We start from the raw sequence: 19,388 nt of genomic DNA, 5'->3' as shown, positions 1-19,388 counted from the left end.
TGGTGTTTAACTCCCTCACCCAATGTGGTTTCCACAAGCAAAACTTGCCCCATATTATTATTAACCCTGGGAGACTGGTGTTATGTGTCCTGTCTCATTCTAAAAAGCGCAGCAGGATTCTGTCATGGCTGTGACTCTTTGTTTTTTCCATATGTCAGTACACCCCTGGTAATCTGCTTGAGTTTCTTGCCACCAGCTCTCTTGGTCTCTTGCCCTCAACTTTGACCTCCTCTTGACACCAAGGAGATTATAACTTTGCCCCCCTTCCTGTCACATGACTCTGATGTGGTGTGATTACTGCGTAGTGATTTCTGGGTCTGGAAAGGCTGAAAACTCATTGCATCAATTTCTCTCTGTCAAGAAGCTAAATGCACAAACTTAATGGTCATGTTATACATTTTGTAGCGGACTGTACCCCTTCTGATTGCAAGAGGATAATGTATTGTTGTATACTCCTCTCTATTTCTTCTTTTTTAAAATATTGCCAAATGCTTTCCAAGTGAGCATGTTAGGGATAAGGATTTAAGTACAGCCGAATATCTGACATATTAGCTTTATATGTTTAGAGAGATTTTTTTTTAAAGTAATATAGTTTAGGCTGTTTCCGGTGAGTAACTATGTTGGTCTGCAGTAGTATAGCAGGATTTGAGTCCAGTGGCGCTTTAGAAATCAACAAGATTTTTAGGGCACATGCCCTGAAAATCTCGTTGCTCTCTAAGGTGCTACTGGACTTCAGTCCTGCTATTCTAGCATGTGTTCTGCAACAGGTTTTTCAGTGGCTGCCCCATGTTTTTAGAACAGCCTCCCAGCTTCTACCTTCCTAGCTTTTCAATGAGGTTGTTAAACAGAATTATTCCAGAGAGCCTTATGGGAAGTCTGAGTATGGTCATAAGGTTGGGGTTCCACATACCCACTTATAGTGAGAAGCCTCCAATGATTTGGGCCCTCCCTCTCCTGTTGATCCTCAAAGTGGTGGAAGAATGGCACGGAGCTGGTTATGACTAGAGATGGGCACAAACCGAAATACAAACCAAAATTCAGCATGAACCAGGCCAGTTCATGGTTTGTGAACTGTGGTTTGTCAGATCCCATTTCTGATGAACCACCACGAACTTTAGGCTGGTTCGTTTGGTTCGGTTTTTGGTTCATGACTGCTGGCAGCCTGGTGCCAATCAATCAGTTTCCTAGGCAACAGGGGATGGACTTTGGCAGACCTTCTGCTGTCCCGGAAGTAACCTTCTGCTAACTCGGAAGTGATGATTTTCTGACCTGGATGTGACATTTTCATGAACCAAATGAACCAGTTCATGAACCAGGGGCAGGTTCGTGAAAGTTCATGGTTTGTGAAATTTGACAAACCACGAACTGCATGGTTCAGTTTTTTTCCGGTCTGTGCCCATCTCTAGTTATGACATTCCTCAATGCATGACATCACATCTTCCTGACAGCCTGAATGGGATATCAACACATCAGGCAACACTCTGGCCATCCCCCCAAACTCTATGGATCTTAATGGCAGAGTGTCACCGGATACACTGATGCCACATTCAGAATATCAGGTGGATGTGACATCACACATCACCAGGCATCATTTCTGCCCATCGTCCCACCCCAATAAGTTTCCAGTGATACTGGCTGGTGACCCAACATCTCTAGCATGTCTTTCCAGCTCTGCATAAGGCCTTTTTAGATTGGTTTTGAAAATGTAGTTAATGCATTAATAAAAGTAATTTTACCAACTGCGGTAAAATAACCCCATTAAAAAACTGTGCAACCTAGAGACAAAGTCAAGAACAGATTTATATATATATAATAAACCCAACAAAATAGGAAACATTTGTCCATCCCTATATAAGTAAGATAAATAGACCCCCCCCCGCCCCCGGGATAGTCCATCCATTCCAGCAACTTATTTCATCTAGCAGTCAATCAGTTGCCCTGGATGGACAAATAAACGGCATACATTGTTATACTTTTTTAAATCCCTTAATACAGCATCCCTCCCACAGGTCTGACATCTGTCCATCCCTTATGTAGTAAGGAGGACTCGGGGTATTCCTTATTGCAGGCAAACGATGGCAGTTGATAACTGAGTAAGGGAATGGGTGAGTAAGAGAAGTCCCATCAGCTATGGCTGCCACTAAATTCAGGGAATTTAAAGATGAAATACGAATCCCCGCATTGCTACTTGACTCCTTATCCACCTGCAACTGGAAATATGTCAGCCTAGTATTTTATAAGTATTTTATTTGTTTATTTGCTTCCTTTATACCCCTCGTTCTACCCAAAAGGGAACCAAATCAGCTTACATCATTTTCCTGTCCTCAATTTTATCCTCACAAAAGTGACCCTGTGAGGTAGGTTAGGCTGAGAGAGTGTGACTGGCCCAAAGTCACCTAGCAATTTCCCATAGCAGAGTGGGAATTTGAAACTGAGTCTCCCAGAGGCTAGTCAACACTAGAGAAGGGCATGAACAGCAATACAAAGCAAAAAAAGCCACAAACACCCCGGTCAGCTGTTCGTGAACAAGCTGTTTGTGAGGCCCCATTCTAAATGAACAGGTAGTCGTTGCAAGCCTCGTTCGTTGTGTTCATCCTCCATTCGTCAAGCGAGATAGTCTGGCACCTGCAATCAATTCCCCTGGCAACAGAGGCATGGACTGTTTGAACTCTGTCTGAACTCCTTCTGGCTTTCCTTCTGGCTTGTATGTTACCCCTCAAAGTAGCTTCTAGGCAGCAGACAGTCCAGTTTTTGCCACTGTAAACAGAAAATGACATGAAAAGGGGAGACCCATGGATCATGCCTTTCCCAGGGTGCAATCTCTCTGAAACTTGGGGGATCTTCAGAGGACAGTGAGGACTATGTCCCCTGCAAATTTGGTGGGTATTGGACATTGGGAAGGTCAGTTGGTAAACCCTCAAACTAGCTGCCAGCAGACACTGCTGTTTTTGCCAGGACAGGGCCCTTTGCCAGGAATCCCCCCCTTCCGCCTGCTAGCTGATAGTTTAAAGGGATCTTTAAAGGGCCAGGTAAGTGCATTTGAGGGGAGGGGGGCTAAGTGGGGGGTTGGAGGGTTCTGGCCCCCACAAACAATGAACATGTTCAGGAACAGATCATGTTCGTCCATGTTCGTTGTTTGTTGTTCATGGATGGCAATGAACGACGAACAGGGTGTTCATTTCCTCCCCCCCCGTTCATGCCCATGTCTAGTGCCCAGCCACTAGAACCAGAATTTGACCTCCATATCTCTTGTTTTCTTGTGAACGAAAATAAGCATTCCTTCACATTCCACATTGTATCTTCTTTTTAAAAACGAAAAAAGGGAAAAAACAGACAACCTTAAACTAGCTAAAATGCTTCAAAGTGTAGCTTGAGAAAAGGAGACTCAACCCGACTTCCCTGCCAGGCTAGCACTCTGTTTGTTGTATGGCTGAATATTTGTTCTTTATCCATGCAAAAGACTGTCAACCCCGAAAACAAATGTGGCATGGGATGGGATTTGCTGCTGATTTGCATAGGACCGGGGCAAGATAACGAGGATTCTAATTGCTTTACAAGGCTATATCAAAACAAGGGCGACTAAAGGCATTATAGTTCAATAGGAGTCTTCTTGGAAGGGCATAGGACTCACAACTGATTCCCAAAACTTTTGGGAAAACCGCCTTCTGGATGAATATTCAAGACTTGTATGGCTTATTTGGGGGATGGACAGAACATTTATCATACAGAGAATTATTTCAGAGTCAATTTTCTGTGAATTATAACTCACTTCTCCTAAGAAATGAAATAAGGTTCGTGTGTTACTGATTGTGGAGGTTAAATGGTGTGTCTCAAGAAGCTTCAGCCAGGCTTGCCCCCAGTTTCAAAAAACTTGAAAATTTTAAAAACAGAAATCCAAAATTGCAATATTCGAGAGCCCGTCACATTTCAAAAGTGAAATTGAACATCTACATTTGGTGTCTTCTTCACCCCCACCCCCATCTATGCAAAGAAATGTTTCCTAGAGATGGGTTGGTATCCCCATGCTCAGCTCAAACCTGCTCACATTTTTTTCTGGGCATCTCAGACAAACACTCAGAAATGTCAGACAGGTAGTTTTAAACATTTTATGGGATACTCTGAAAATACATTAATGCACATCTATGCAGAGTTATCTGTCCCTGGCATCTCCCCCTCACTTTCGCCCTCCCAAAACATAAACTTTATCTTTCCAAGAAGGCGCAATTGGCCTTTACATCTAATAAGCTCTTTTGACACATTTTATGCTTTGTCCAGTGTTGCGATGGTATTTACTTACTTACTTACTTACTTACTTACTTACTTACTTACTTGCAGGATTTTTAGCCCGCCCTCCCCACGAGCAGGCTCAGGGCGGGTTACAATCATAAATAAGGTACAATAGGTAAAACCAATAGAATAGTATCTCAGTGCAAACATGGATATCCACATTCCAGATGGGTCACCCTTCCCCCTTTCCCTGCCCACCATACACAAGGGAAGAAAAGATGGAGGTGTGGGTTGGTGAACCTCTAACTCCTCAAGCATGGGGAGGCAGATGGACCATATGCTCCCCCACACTGACAGGAGATCAGCAGGGAAGCTAATTAGATGGATCCATCTACTGGCCTGGCTTTTTTTCCTCTGGTCCCTTCTTGAAATCATCATCATCATCATCATCATCATCATCATCATCATAAGTGCTCTTCTAGACAGATTAGTGCCTCACCCAGAGCAGTGAACAAGTTAGTGTTATTATTATCCCCACAATACAGTTCGGGAGCTGGGGCTGAGAGGAGGGGCTTACTCAAGGCCACCTGCTAAGCTCATGGCAGTCGTGGGATTTGAACCAGGAGAGTGCTGATTCGCAGCCAAACCACTTAACCACTATGCCACAGCACAGTTGTCAGAAGAGTTATCAGCAATGATACCGTACCTCCCAAGGTTCCATATTCAATATCTGCTGCAAATTTCAATGTCTCTGACATGTCTAGGAAATCCTTACACCCAAAGGGAGTGATTGTGTTTCTAAGATGGGTTCCAGAGCTAAAGAAACGGGCTATGACATAGGACAATGCCAACTGACCAGGAATCTACTGATCAGACCTACTTCTGTGCTTTTAATACAATCTTGATTGGAAGAAACAAGCAGGCAGAACTTAGAGAGAAGTATAATCGTGTGCAAATGTTTACAGAACAAAGTACTAATTAAGCTGAGAGGCAGGGGGGAATAGAAAGCCGAACCCTTACTAGGAGCCCAAAACACATATCCAAGCACTTCTTCTATGCATTCCCCAGAGTCTAATAAATGTACAGTTCTATGCATCAGAGGCAGTGAGCCCTGATTCATGAAGGCTTCAAGCTGAAATAAATTTTTGTCTTTAAGGTGCTGCTGGGCTCCTGCATAACTCGAGCTTTCTAAATTGCACTTTTCCATTGGAGTGCCATTTGCTGCAAAGCTGGTTAATTCAAGCCTTGTTCCCAAGTTACAGCATCATATGCAATTGTTACAGGAATGGGACTCCTTGTGAGTAAAAGGGGGGGAATTAGCAGCAAGGAGTAGGCTATGCAAGAGGGGTAAAAATAGGATACTCCACCATTAATAATAACAACAACAACAACATTCAATTTATATACCACCCTTCAGGACAACTTAACACCCACTCAGAGCGGTTTACAAAGTATGTCATTATTATCCCCACAACAAAACACCCTATGAGGTGGGTGGGGCTGAGAGAGCTCCAGAGAGCTGTGACTGACCCAAGGTCACCCAGCTGGCTTCAAGTGGAAGAGTGGGGAATCAAACTTGGCTCTCCAGATTAGAGTCCTGCGCTCTTAACCACTATACCAAACTGCCATTCAGGGCAGATTGATGGTTCTCGATCTTATGATAGGATTCAATCACAGAAAGAGGGGATATTGGAATGTGCTAAGTGAGGTGACTCAGCGAGAACCTTTCTTGTCACGGCTGCACATCCGCAGCTTGAAGGGGCAGTAAGCCAGTCACGCTCAGTCTTCGGCTCCATGAATGTTTCATTCATGAATCAATCTCCACGGGTGGGACTTGGCAGCACTTTGCTCAGCTGGCTGGATTTTCCCTAATGCAGATCAAGCTGCATTAATTCAAGGGCCCTGTGATTTTTATATCACAGGCTGTATTAAACATGGTGGAGGTCTGGGTCAACTGCTCGCACAATCTAATTGTTCTTTATACACACGCTAAATAATTCTCACATTACCTACAACATATGTACAGCTGGATGTGTAATTGTAATTGAAACTGCACCTTTATCCAAGTACTGCTCCCTGGTTTCATTTGTAAAGTGAACGTGTGTTGGCTCTTTCTTGAAAAGAGGTATATGCCTGTACATGAAAATTGTACATATGTGCAGTGTAACATGAGCATAGGGCTTCTGTAGGTATTCTTTCTATTCAGAGGGGCCCATCAGAGGGCCTAAAGAGCTTCAAAGGGAAGGGGGCTGTGAGCATCCCCAGAGCAGATGGGGAAGTTCTTGAATCCTGCCCGCTTACTTGGAAGAATGTCCTGTTGATTTTCACAGAATGTCCTTCCAAATCAGTGAGATTAAGGGTGTCGTTTAATGCACCGTTTACTCTGTCTGGATTCTGTGTATGTAAAAGCCTATCTCATTTTAATGCAGGTTTACCTCTGGACAAAATCTTCAGGGCTGCCGATTTAAATACGATTCAGTGAAGGAGCACGGCTCTCTCCCTCCCTTCAATTCTACAAAAGATGTGCTCGATGAGCCCTTTAATGCTGTCCCAACAAGTTATGCACTTGTTGCTCAGCGGAGCAGGGAGGAATCAAGACGGGGAATTGTTATCAAATTGCTGTCATTAGTTTCAATAGCGCTTGGGAAAGCACTTTCTGCCTTCATCAAATGGAAGTGGACAGGGCTTTTTTCTGGGAAAAGAGGTAGCGGAACTCTCAGGAGGGAAAAGAGGAAGAAATACACGGGTTTCTTTGAAATAATATTATTTTCAAGCGGTATTGTCGAGTATTTTCAAGAGGTGCTGGAACTCGTTCCACTGTGTTTCCCCTGGAAAAAAAAGCCCTGGAAGTGGATATACTGTCTTTTGAAGTGCAAGAGAGAGGGGGGAGAGAGAGAGAGAGAGAGAGAGAGAGAGAGATGTATGTATGTATGTATGTGTATATATATATATATATATATATATATATATATATATACACACATATATATAATGAATTACTGCCAGATTTTGTTTTGGAGGGCCAAACCTACCTCAATAATAGCAAGGAGTGTAACGAAAAAAAGAAGAGGGAGCAAAAAACCCAAACAAAGCCCCAGATATCCTGAAGATGCTACAAGTGTCAAGCTATATCAAATCAAATCAAATCAAAATGATTATTTATTATGGAGTGTACACAATAATAATAGAAAAGAAGGTACAGGTTAATGTTTTTAAATGGTGCAAATGTACATATTAAGGTGGTGGGGTGTGCCCTCAAGTCACAGCTGACTTATGGCGACCCCTGGTGGGGTTTTCGTGGCAAAAGACTAACAGAGATAGTTTGCCTTTGCCTGCCACTGCAACCCTGGTCTTTGTTGGAGGTCTCCCATCCAATGACTAACCAAGGCCGACCCTGCTTAGCTTCTGAGATTTGACAAGGCCAGACTCATCTGGGCTATCCAGGTCAGGGCAGATATGAAGGACACTGTAGTAATCCGACAAGCTCTATTTTTAGCAACGTAATGGCTTTCTGGGTGATGGAGTGGCCTGGTGTAGCTCAATCTCATCAGATCTCTGAGGTTAAGCAAGGTCAGCCCTAGTCAGTGTTTGGATGAGACCTCCAGGGAAGAATTGGGTTGCTCTGCAGAGGAAGGCAATGGTAAATCACTTCTGCTAGTTGCAGCTAGCTCTGCTTCACTTCCTTCACCTTCCCCGCATCTACCATCCTTTCCTCACTTCCATGCAGGTTGCAAAAGAGCCAGTTCTCCTTGACCTCACTTCCCAATTCTTCTTTCAAAGGAAAGCAACATGGAAGTTCAAAAGATCCTTCCTCCATTAAGCGTCCTACCTCCATTTTTGTTTTTCTGTTAGCAGGGTAACTGGATTGTTGTGAAAAGAAGGGATTTTGAGTGAGATTGTTGACAGGGTTACCAGCAAGGTTGCTGTCCTCCCATTGTAGATGGAGGATCCCCTGCTGCCAGCAGGGGCTTCCTGCCCCTCAGCTGGCTGGTGGGGAGAAAATGTGATCCGATGAACCGATGTTACTCCTGTGCGCTCGGAAGTGACATGAGCATGTTGCCATTAAACCACAGTTTTTCCAAATGCTAGAATGCCCATGGCATCCCCCAGCAACACATTGATGTCACTTTTGGGTACCTGGGGAGTGACATCAGTGCATCTCTGGCAACGTCATTACATTGCCAGCAAACCTCCCCTACCCGATAATCCTCCCCTCCAGTTCCCAGGCTGTGTTTGGCAACTAGGGGGTTGTGCTTCAGGTTTCTGATTTGGGCTTTTAAACCGAATTGGAACCGATTCGGGTAGATTTGGTATTCTCGAATTGGCCTCAACATCACTGGGCTGATTCAGAAATACCAAAGCAAAGCTTTCCAAAGCAGTTGGCAATGCTTCAGAAAGCTTTGTGTAGAGCGGTAGCAGCTGCAGGGAAACTGGAAACTTTTTTGGGTGCACGCCCCTAATGGGAACCCTAAATACCAATCTCCAGGTGGCATATGAAGTTCTCCTGGAATTACAACCTATCTCCAGACTTCAGAGATCAGATCTCCAGAAGGAAAAGGCTCGTTCAGAAGGTACACTTTCACTATACCGCTGAGCACCCTCACCAGATATTGCCCCCAAATCTCCAAGAACTGCCCAAACTGGATTTGGTAACTTTGACTGTGTTGAATGTGCAGCTTGTCATACTGTTTTGAAAGAGGTCTGGAGGAGTGAGAAGTCATAACCTCATAGGTGGGGATAGAGGTATAATAATAATATTATAATAACATTCGATTTATATGCCACCCTTCAGGACAACTTCATCCCCAGTTAGAGCGGTTTACAAAGTATGTTATCATTATCCCCACAACAAAACACCCTGTGAGGTGGGTGGGGCTGAGAGAGCTCCAGAGAGCCATGCCTAGCTCAAAGTCACCCAGCTGGCTTCAAGTGGAGGAGTGAGGAATCAAACCCAGCTCTCCAGATTAGAGTCCCGCGCTCTTAACCACTACACTAAACTGCTGGAGGTGTTGGCAGAAGAGATGAGCGGAGAGGTAATGAGGTTGCTGAAAGGTGGGTGGGATAGAGGTTGCCTCTCCCACCATAATCCACCTGCTGAGGCATCCACTTCAGCTGTCCACACTGCAGAGCTAGCGCTGGAAGTTTAGGAATGATTCTCTTTCTTAATATGAATGTACAGAGATCAGGAGAGGGAGTGCATGAAGGGATGAGCCTGGCTCTTGTGGCCCTTTCTTCCTTGCCCAGGGTAATGCTGATCACCACTTGGCAGTCAAGAAGGATTTTTCCTCCAGGCCAGATTGGCCAGGGATCCTGGAGATTTTTTGCCTTCCTCTGAGCATAAAGCAGAGGTCACTGAAGGAGGGGAGGAGAGAATAGCTGTGAATTTCCTGCGCTGGGCAGAGGGTTGGACTAGATGAGCATTGGTACCCTTGCAGCTCTAAATCTTTTATTTATTTTATATATTTTTATTATTAAATGTATAGTCTGCTCTCCCCATAAGCGGGCTCAGAGCAGATAACATCACATATATATCACAAGAAAAGCATAAAATTCTGTTAACATGAAACTCTTTATCCTACCCATTCTTCTCAAGGTGGCACACATGGGCCAATTCCAGACGGCCCTCCCCATTCCGAAACGTCGCGCGTCATTGTGCGTCGTCGCGCAGAAAATGCGAAATATCGCGTTTTCTCGCGTGAGTTTTGCGCAATATTTCGCGTTTTCCACGCGATGATGCACAACGTTTCGGAATGGGGAGGGCTGTCTGGAATCAGCCATGGTGTACTCCCCCCTACTTTATTTTCACAACAACCCTATGTTGTTGTAAAGCAGGGGATTGGACTAGATGACCCTTCAAGTCTCTTCAAGCTCTGTATTTCTATGTTTCTATGAATGTCCCACTGAAAATAAAAGGCAACATCCACTCTTGAATGCACAATCTGATTCCGTCAGGTTACACTATGCAAGATGCTTCTCCACCAAACACAACCATACAACCAGGGCTCGTTTCGAGGGGGAATGCACAGGAACACAGTTCCGGCAGTTCCCCAAAGAGGTCACATGTCAGGTGGCCCCGCCCACCTGACCCTTGACCATTTGGGGCCCGTTTCAGCCTGGATTGGTGCCGAAACAGGCCGGATCGGGCCTCTGATGGGTGGTGGATCACTCTCCCACTCAGCAGTGGCCCAATCCTGATCATTTTGGGCCTGTTTTTGGCCATTTTCAGCCCCTTTTTGCCATTTTGGGCCAAATTTCGGCCCTGAAAGGCCAAGATTGGGTCCAAAACAGCCAGGATAGGTGATGTCAGGGAGTGTGGCATATGCAAATCAGCTATGCTAATGACACACTGCTGGTGATGTCAAGGGGTGTGGTATATGCTAATGAGTTATGCTAATGAGTTGTGTTAATTAGTTCCTCCAGCTCTTTTTCTACGAAATGACCCCTGCACACAACTATTTCCTTACTTTTCTGCTTAATATCACCTCCATCATGTCTGGCTTCAGCTTCAGTTCCTTTCTCCTTTTGCTACTTATCCACGGCCTCCAGGCGACGACCAAGGATAGAGACAAATGCTTCTGGATGAAATATAGAGCCGGGTGTCATCAGCATATTGATGACACTGAACTTCAAAGGCGCAGGCAATCTCATTAAGCGAACAAACATAAATTTTAAGCAATGTGGGGGAAAGGATGTATTCCTGAGGAACCTATCTTGTCAGCTCCCCGGTAACTGAGTCGGAATCTCCAACAGCAACTTTCTGTGTTGGATCAAACAAGAATGATTGAAACAGCTGAAAAACAGATGGTGGATTTTGAAACATCCTATTCTCCAAATCTCAGGAGGCCTACTAGTAGAAAGCTGCTAGAATAGTGCAGCTGATTCTAACCAGTACAGCTACAACGTTATCCTCCTTTAGGCAAATGTGGAGAGTCAGTGTTGCATCGTGGTTACAGTCTTGGACTAGGATCTAGGAGGTTCAGGTTTGAATCCCCACTCTTGCTGGGTGACCTTCGGCCAGTCTCAAACTCTCAGCCTAACCTACCTCATGGGGTTGTTGTGAGGCTAAAACGGAGGGGAGAAGAACAATGTAAGCCAGTCTGGGTCCCCACTGGGGGGAAAGATGGGGTATAAATGAAGCAGATCAATACAATAAATAAATATTTTCTTCACAGATAAAGCCTTAATGATCCATAGCCTTGGCGATGCCCTATGTCAAAAAGCTGGAGTATGAACTAGGGGTGCAAGCAGCGGTGGGTCCCTTTAAACTCAGCCCCAAAGCTTTCCGAAAGCTTCAGAAAGCTTTGATTCAGTATTTCTGAATCGGGGCCAGCATGCTGGCCCCAATTCAGATATCCAGAATCTTTCCAGATCGGGTCCGATTTGGATAATTTACCCGAATCGGAAACCCGAAGCGCACACCCCTAGTATGAACACTGTGAATAAATTAACAAATAACCTGATTAAAGCAATGGGTTTCATACTTTTTACTTTGTGGCAATCCTTTCTGTGTTGACTTGTCAGACATAGAACCTCTGTGCCTTTCATACAAATCTGGAATATTCCTAGGTGTTACAAGATAGTGGCTGGGTCCTTGGAACCATGTGGTCAACAGTTTCCCACAATTCACCAGTGCTTTCTTGTGGAGCATTGCATGGGGAAAGAACTCCATGAACTTTTTCTTCATTTATTGAAATTCTAATTAAGGAGCCTTGGAACACAATTAGAAAACCACGGTATTTTTTAAAAAAAATCCTGCTACTAATTTAAAGGGCCAGACGTTGAAAAACACACAAGTATCTCTAGCTCTCATTTAAATTAGCAAACACCCTATCTGTAAAGCCTGATTGGAAAATATGGACCCTGAATGCACCCCTATGCATTGTGAGGAGTGAGAGTCAGTGAAGGTCTTATTCCCCACTTGCCTGGTATACCTGCCTTGCCTATGATTGTTCATATGATGGTCTAGGGTTCTAATGCATAACCATCTATTATGTCGGCTGAAATCACGTGGCCGATGCCCAGATTTTATCTTGTGAACTGAGCATGTGGAATGGGCCTATGAACTGCCTTGCACATACAACCTGTTAAAACAATACACCATTTTGCATGAATAGCCACTGATGTCAGCAGTGGGGTAAGCAAGCTAGATGATCAGGGAGGTAAGACATGTTCTCGTTCTTATACCTGATCCCCACAATACTTAAATAAACTATCAGTGTCTCTATTTAGACAGATGCAATACTGACAACCCACCCTTGCTGTGTTGGAGAAAGTCAAGGACTGGCCTTTCTCTTGGGTTGTCAACCCATGGCTGACAACGTATGGGAGACTCACATTATGATATGACCACTGACATGGTGATATCACTTCTGGTGCAACCTGGAAGTGATGTGTTTGTGTTATCAGCAATGCTCTAGCATTTGCCCTGAACTCTGTGGTTTAACCATAGAGTTAGGGGTGCATGCTAGAGCAAATACAATGATGTCATTTCTGAGTGATGGAATGGCTTTGGCATGATGTCAATGCCACTGTCCCTCTCCTATTTTTCTCTCACCCCCAAGATGATGATGATGATGATGATGATGATGATGATGATGATGATGATGATGATGATGATGATGATGATGATGATGGTGATGGGCTGTTGGGGAATGGGAGACCTGGAAATACTAGCTTTCCCATTTCTGTTTGACCACATCCAATTTCAATAACCTTGAAAAATGAACTTTCTTTCATGAAACATAACAGAGATAAGTGACTACATTTATATAACTGGCTTCCACATGAGGAAATTAATAGGGGTATCTTACTTTTTTCATCTTCACATAATGGAATACTGTTAGAGAAACAGTTAGCTATCATTCTTGCCTGGAGGCTAATTGGAAATGTCAAGAGGCAAGGTTGAGATGAAGGATTGATCACACTGAGTGGCATGTGAAGTTTTACTTTGGGGAGGAAAAGGAAAAAAATGTTGGGTCGCTATGGAAAAAAATGCTAGGTTGCCTTATACATCAATACTAAGCACACTGGCCTCTGTCCGACTAGGCCTCTTAGCCAAGTTTAAAAGCTTCCTCTAGTCCAAGAAAGAGCTTTCTTCCAACTTAAGTGTCCCACCCCCTGATGGAAAGAGGCACTTAAGTTGTAGGAAGTCTCCTTATGTAGGAAGAGGGCACCATATTTGGCTAAATGGAGTGTTAGGGTAAAGGATACAAACCAGTGCTTGGAACAAACCTGAAGAATTTGTGAGCCACCAGCTCAGCTCATCAACCATATATGGTGGCCTGCTAGGTAATATGTAAACCTTCTAGATTTTATTATGGTAGAAGCATATGGCAAGTTGGTCTTCAATGCCTGGCTTGTGGGTAGGCTGTGTTCTGTTTGGGTCACATTGTATACACCAGGCTTAGAGGCTGTTATTTTTATCTTCTTTGACACCAGTTATGGGGATTAATAACTTATTTGATTCCCAGAGTCTGCCAGCTTGGTAGGAAGGGAACTCTGTTTCTCTTAATTCCTTCTTTGTACTTCCGTATAAAATTGCGTTCATGAACCAGGCCAGTTCATGGTTCGTGAACCAACGGTTTGTCAGAGAACATTTCTGACAAACTGCGACAAAGTGCTATGATTTTTAGGTCAGTTCGTTTGGTTTGTTTTTTGGTTTGTCACTGCAGACAGCTTGGTGCCGATCAATCTATTCCCTAGGCAACAGAGGGATGAATTTCTGCAGACTGTAGAATGGCCCCTGGAAGTGACGTACCAAATAAACCAAACGAACCAGTTCATGAAATGGGCAAGTTCATGATGGTTCATGGTTCACGAAATGCGACAAACCACAAACCACCACAAACCACCATTTCCCCAGTTTGTGCCCATCTCTAATAGTAACCATCAGGAGGCTAGTGCATGTTCATAGAAAAACTGATAGTTTCAATCCATGAGAATCCTCGTAATTTGGGAGTAATTCACAACTCTCTCTTTTTTTTTAAGTTCAGGTAGAACAGTTGAAGGCCAGGAACTGAAAGAACCCAGGATTTTAAAATGTGGTCACAATATTTATCTGGTTCATTTGGAGAGCAATCCTAAACAAGTTGATTGCTAAGTCAATCCCATTTTATTCGATAAGGTTTATTCCCAAGAACGTGCTCTTAAGATTGCAATTTTGGCACACCCTTGTAGAGACTTCAGACAAAACAAACCAATATATCCTCTGTTTGGGACCATCCAACCCCCAGTTTGTCACTCATCTCACTGCTTGGGGTCTCAGTTCAGTTCGCTAAGGATGTTGGACTACTGGAAACTGAATTCCTCTGGTTTTCTAACCTGATGATACTTTACTAGCTGCTACCTTCATGGGATCTTCCATATGGATTTGACTTATATGGGGGTGGTTTCTTTTCTAGACTAGCTGTCCCCTTAGCATGGTTCGAGTATCAATTCAGGCTGCACTTGGTCAACTCTTCTGTTCTCTTACTGGATCTAGAGTTTGTACATGCAATAAGTTTTCGGTAGAAACTATTGAGCATTTCTTCTTTTTCTGTGTAATTTATTCGGATCTGATAAGAACATTTCTGGATCCTCATCTGAGTAAGAAGCCTATTTGCTCTTCTAACTTTGATTTAATGACTCTGCTAGCAGACCTGGATTTTAATATAACATTAGATATGTGTAAACATATAGCTGCTGAAATTAAACATTTGTTTTTAATGAATATTGAACAGCAATAACTTCTTAGTTATATTGCTGTCTTTTTCTGGTCGAACAACCTATTGGCTTTAAGACCTAAATGGGAGATTTATGTATTCCCTTACTAGAATATGCATGAGAGAGAAACAAGGTTTGATTTTCTCCTCTTCCATTCTCTTTCCCTTTGCTGTTTCAGCACCTTTACCTTGTAAGTCACAACAAATGAGCAGATGGCCTGTGGGTAGGTTTTATCACAACAGTACACTTCCCTAAAGAGATCTGGTTTTTAAGCTTTATTGACTAAACATATATTCTAGAAAGCTCAGGTATTTGGGAACAATCTATAGACACATGGAATAATACAAAACACTTGTAAAAGGAATGAAAATGCAGTTGCTAGCTCGATCTACTTACAATCCCTAAACATTAGGGGGGAAATTAACAGTATTTTTCAAATTCAGGTTTCAGGAATGGGCATACGTACCTTTCTTTCTTTCAAGCTCTTTTGATCCAATGATCTTGAGCAGCGGATAAGGAGTCTTTATTTCTTTAAGGAAAATATGGTGGAGAGATATTTGGCCACATCCAAGGTAGTCCTTGGGTCTCTGTCCACCAACAGATAGGGGACTATATTATCTTTTGATAGGGCGTAAGGATCAGCATTCATATTTGGGTCTCCTGGTACCATTTTGTGACTCAGGTTTCGGTTTGCTGGGATTCCAGAATTATTTGGGGTTCATTTTTCCCCATAGGGGAGATTTTTTTTCCAACCAAAGAACACTAAAATTGCATGGAAACATATGCTGCCTGCCCACTAAATACTCCTCACCCCAAGTTTCAGACAAAGTGAACCAGTTCTCTGGGTCACTGAACAAGATACCTCCAATCATCCTACTTATAGAGGAAAAAAGGACTCCACCTGCACAAAAGAGGGAGGGAAAGGAGAAGGAGCGAGCCAGAACAGCAGCCCTGTGAGATTTGGAAATTGCCTGCATTGTGCAGTGGGTTGGACTAGATGACCCTAGAGGTCCCTTCCAACCCTGTGATTCTGTGATTCTATGGGCCAAGCTACAAGTGATGAATGACACTTGAATGGCAAGTGTATTTTTCCCTGTTCACTTGCCCTCCACTCAATCCACTTGCCGTTCAAGTGTCATTTGTCACTTGTAGCTTGGCCCTAAGATTCTATTCCCTAATGGGACACTTTTTTGGGGAGGGTGGGTAGAGTGGCTTTCAACTAATGACACCAAAATTGCAGGGGAGCTAATGTTTCCTGTCCACTAAAGAACCACCACCCCTAAGTTTCAACAGAACTGGACCAAGGGGTCCAATTCTATAGAGCCTGGAACAAGGTGCCCCCAGCCATCTTTCTTGTCAAGAAGAAAAAGGTCCCCGTTCTCACAAAGGAGAGAAGGAAGGACAAGGAGACAGCTAGACTTGCAGCAATGATGACCCTGTGCTTGATTTGTACTGGCTGGGAGCAACCTTCTCCCTGGGAAATCTAGAGAATCGAAGGAAAACAAGACACTTGCTGCTGATGACGGTAGACGCCCTAACACAAAAAAACTACATGGATTTTTCCTGGGTTTTTTTTCCATAATGTCTAAGAATCTCAGATTTGTATAACTGTTTCAGAAAATCATGGTAATGACCTGTACTAGTGATTTTTGCGTATATTTTTAGATTGGTAATTCTGGAATGCTCGTCCTTGCTAAATAAGCATCATTCTCTCTGTTGGAGAAGCGACAACCTGCTTAGAGTTTAGTTACTGTAAATACTGCTGAAAATGTAGTTTAGTCCACTTGTACCCTAGAGGGAGCTGTGGAGCATTCGCTAGCATATAGCAAATGCCGTTCAACTCTACCTCTTTTTGTTTTCTCTCTCTGCTGTGTGTTAGTATGTGTTAGAGCTTGTGCTCTGAAGGTCTCTCTGCTGCATTAATGGTCTGCAGTCAGTTATTGTCTCTTGCAAAAATCCTGTTGCAGTAAATTCAAAACAAATCCCAAAGCATGGGTTGGATTATTTCCTGGACTCTACCAACACGTTCAAGGCACGTAGCTTTGTCAGAAAGCTTACTGAAACTTCAAAGGAACTGCTGGTGGGTCTTTGTCTTGCGTACAAATGTATTGAATTGGCCACAGACTATGAATAAGGAACCGCACCACTGGATTCCATGTTTATGGGGATTCACTTTTGGGACAATCAGCACCTAGGGTAAAAATTCAAAATTCCCTTTGAGAAGACTTTTGACCAATTCAGATATATAGATCATTGCACTCCTTGCCAAAAATGGGAGCAATGGGAAAGCAGGAGCGCCAGGTAGATAGAGGTTAAAACCAGCAGACTATAAACCAACCAACCAACCAACCAACCAACCAACCAACCAACCAACCAACCAACCAACCAACCAACCAACCAACCAACCAACCAACCAACCAATCAAATGTATCAGATACAATGACAGGGGTAACAAAATGAATGGAATTGGGGTGTTGATTCTATTATTCCTGCCTCTCACAGCAACGGATCAAGTTCTTTTGTGGAACATATAGTTAGGGGTTGTATGTTCCCCTTTAAAACAGAGAATTCCACTTTATCCTAAAACTATAATGAGTCCATCAATATCAACCTCACCTTTAGAAAGTTCATGGCTGAGGCCATCTTCAGCTGTCCTTCAGCGCACCCATTTTATACGAATTGTTCCTCACGCCTTCCCTAGAACACTCATTTATGATTTATCGATCCACCAAGCTAACTATTTTTCTTTCTGTCCAGTATCTTTAAACTAGAATTACTGTATTCTACTCTGAAATGCTTTGGGAGATCCCTAATTAAATTAATGCTGGGGTTTCCAACTTCCAGATTCGATCATAGAAACCCAAAAATTCAACCCCTAAAATATCTTTGATACAATTTCAGGATGTTTGGGACATTGAAGAACTAAAGACATCATTGAAAACTGCACTTCCTGAAACTCTTATACTGTGTTTTTCTTTTAAAAATGTATTTCTTATCCTTCTTCATATCAAAGGAGTGCATCATGCAAATGTAGTCAGATTATACTTCCACCAGGTGATTATTTAAAGTAATTATGTGTATTGAAAGAATGTTGTTAACAGCCTTAGTTTAATCCTTAACATTTTCCATTTTTTAACAAAGTAATAATACTTTAATGTTGTTATAGATTCACTTTTCTGCAAAGCAGAGAAGGGCTTAAAGAGTCTATTCACTATCAAAGCTCTCACATGCTTTACTGAGAGATCTATTTAGGCAGATTTTTTTTTTGATAAAATGAATTTTGCATTAAGATAATTTCCCCTTTTGAGACATTTAGGAATAGCGTATTTATGCTGCAAGGTCATAGGACTTCACTGAGGATTAATGGCTAATTGAGGAGCCCCGTGGTGCAGAGTGGTAAGCAGGTTAGATCCTGGTGGAAGCTGGGTTCAGGTAGCCAGCTCAAGATTGACTCAGCATTCCATCCTTCCAAGGTCAGTAAAATGAGTACCCAGTTTCTTGTGGGGAAAGTGTAGATGACTGGGGAAGGCAATGGCAAACCACCCCGTAACAAAAGGTCTGCCAAGAAAACGCTGTGATGCGACGTCCCCCCATGGGTCAGTAATGACTTGACACTTGCACAGGGGACTACCTTTACCTTTAATGGCTCATTAGGTTCAATTTCTGGATCCTGCTGCAAATCCCCAAGGAAGAATGACCAAGAGGTGCCATGCCTGGATAGACAGCTATACAGGTTCCAAACTGTCGCTGGAGCCTGGGTGAAGAGGGATGGGATGGGCCTCTGACTGCATGGGCGGGGCCTTTCTTTATTGCAGGGGGCCAGGTCAGGCATGGGTCCTGGTGAAGAATCCTGGAAAAAACTAGGAGGCACAGCTGAGGTAGGGCCTGCTATAGAAGGGCTGAGGGAAGCAATACGAGGCTCCCAGAAGGGGAGATGCCCAAGGAGAAGAAGCCAAGGGAGCATAGTCAGGGCATAGGTGAAGGAACAGGGGGTCTCAATAAAGTTACTGGGCACCAGCGAGTAAACAAGATGCAAGCAGCTTCTCACCTCTGCGGCCTTCTTGCTGAATGGAGGGCCAGTTGGACACATCCTTGCTTACCAGGGTCCCGGCAGCGATCTCCCATTATGTTTATGGCACTGGTGATTCACAGGCATATTTTTTTGTTGAATGAGCTTCAATATTGTAATTTTTACCTTGAATCACCCCTCTTCCCCATATTAATGCCATACTGGCAGTGCATATTGCTAGCCCAGCAGATTGCTTTTGACAAGTGTATCTGGCGCCCAAGATGAGAAAAAGTCCAATTTCCAAACTTTCAAAAGTAATCCATGTCTTTGGCTGACAAGTGGGTAGCAGTTTTCTGCTTTCTACATGGCCTGGAAGTACCTTAAACCATTTTTGGTAAACGTTAAAGCTCATGAGGCATGGGTGTGAGCATGGAATGCAGGAGTGGTATGT

General features: G+C 43.4%; 1 protein-coding gene across 1 annotated transcript in view; it reads left to right on the top strand.

Annotated features, from left to right (window-relative positions):
* The window catches only part of FAM135B (family with sequence similarity 135 member B), a 157,774-nt gene that overhangs the window by 52,254 nt on the left and 86,132 nt on the right, over positions 1–19,388 (top strand). The window lies entirely within an intron of this gene.

The sequence above is a fragment of the Eublepharis macularius genome, chromosome 7 (assembly GCF_028583425.1).
Source record: "Eublepharis macularius isolate TG4126 chromosome 7, MPM_Emac_v1.0, whole genome shotgun sequence".
NCBI classification, from domain to species: domain Eukaryota; kingdom Metazoa; phylum Chordata; class Lepidosauria; order Squamata; family Eublepharidae; genus Eublepharis; species Eublepharis macularius.
The sequence above is the reverse complement of the archived record's forward strand: the minus strand, read 5'-3'. Positions and strand labels throughout refer to the sequence as shown.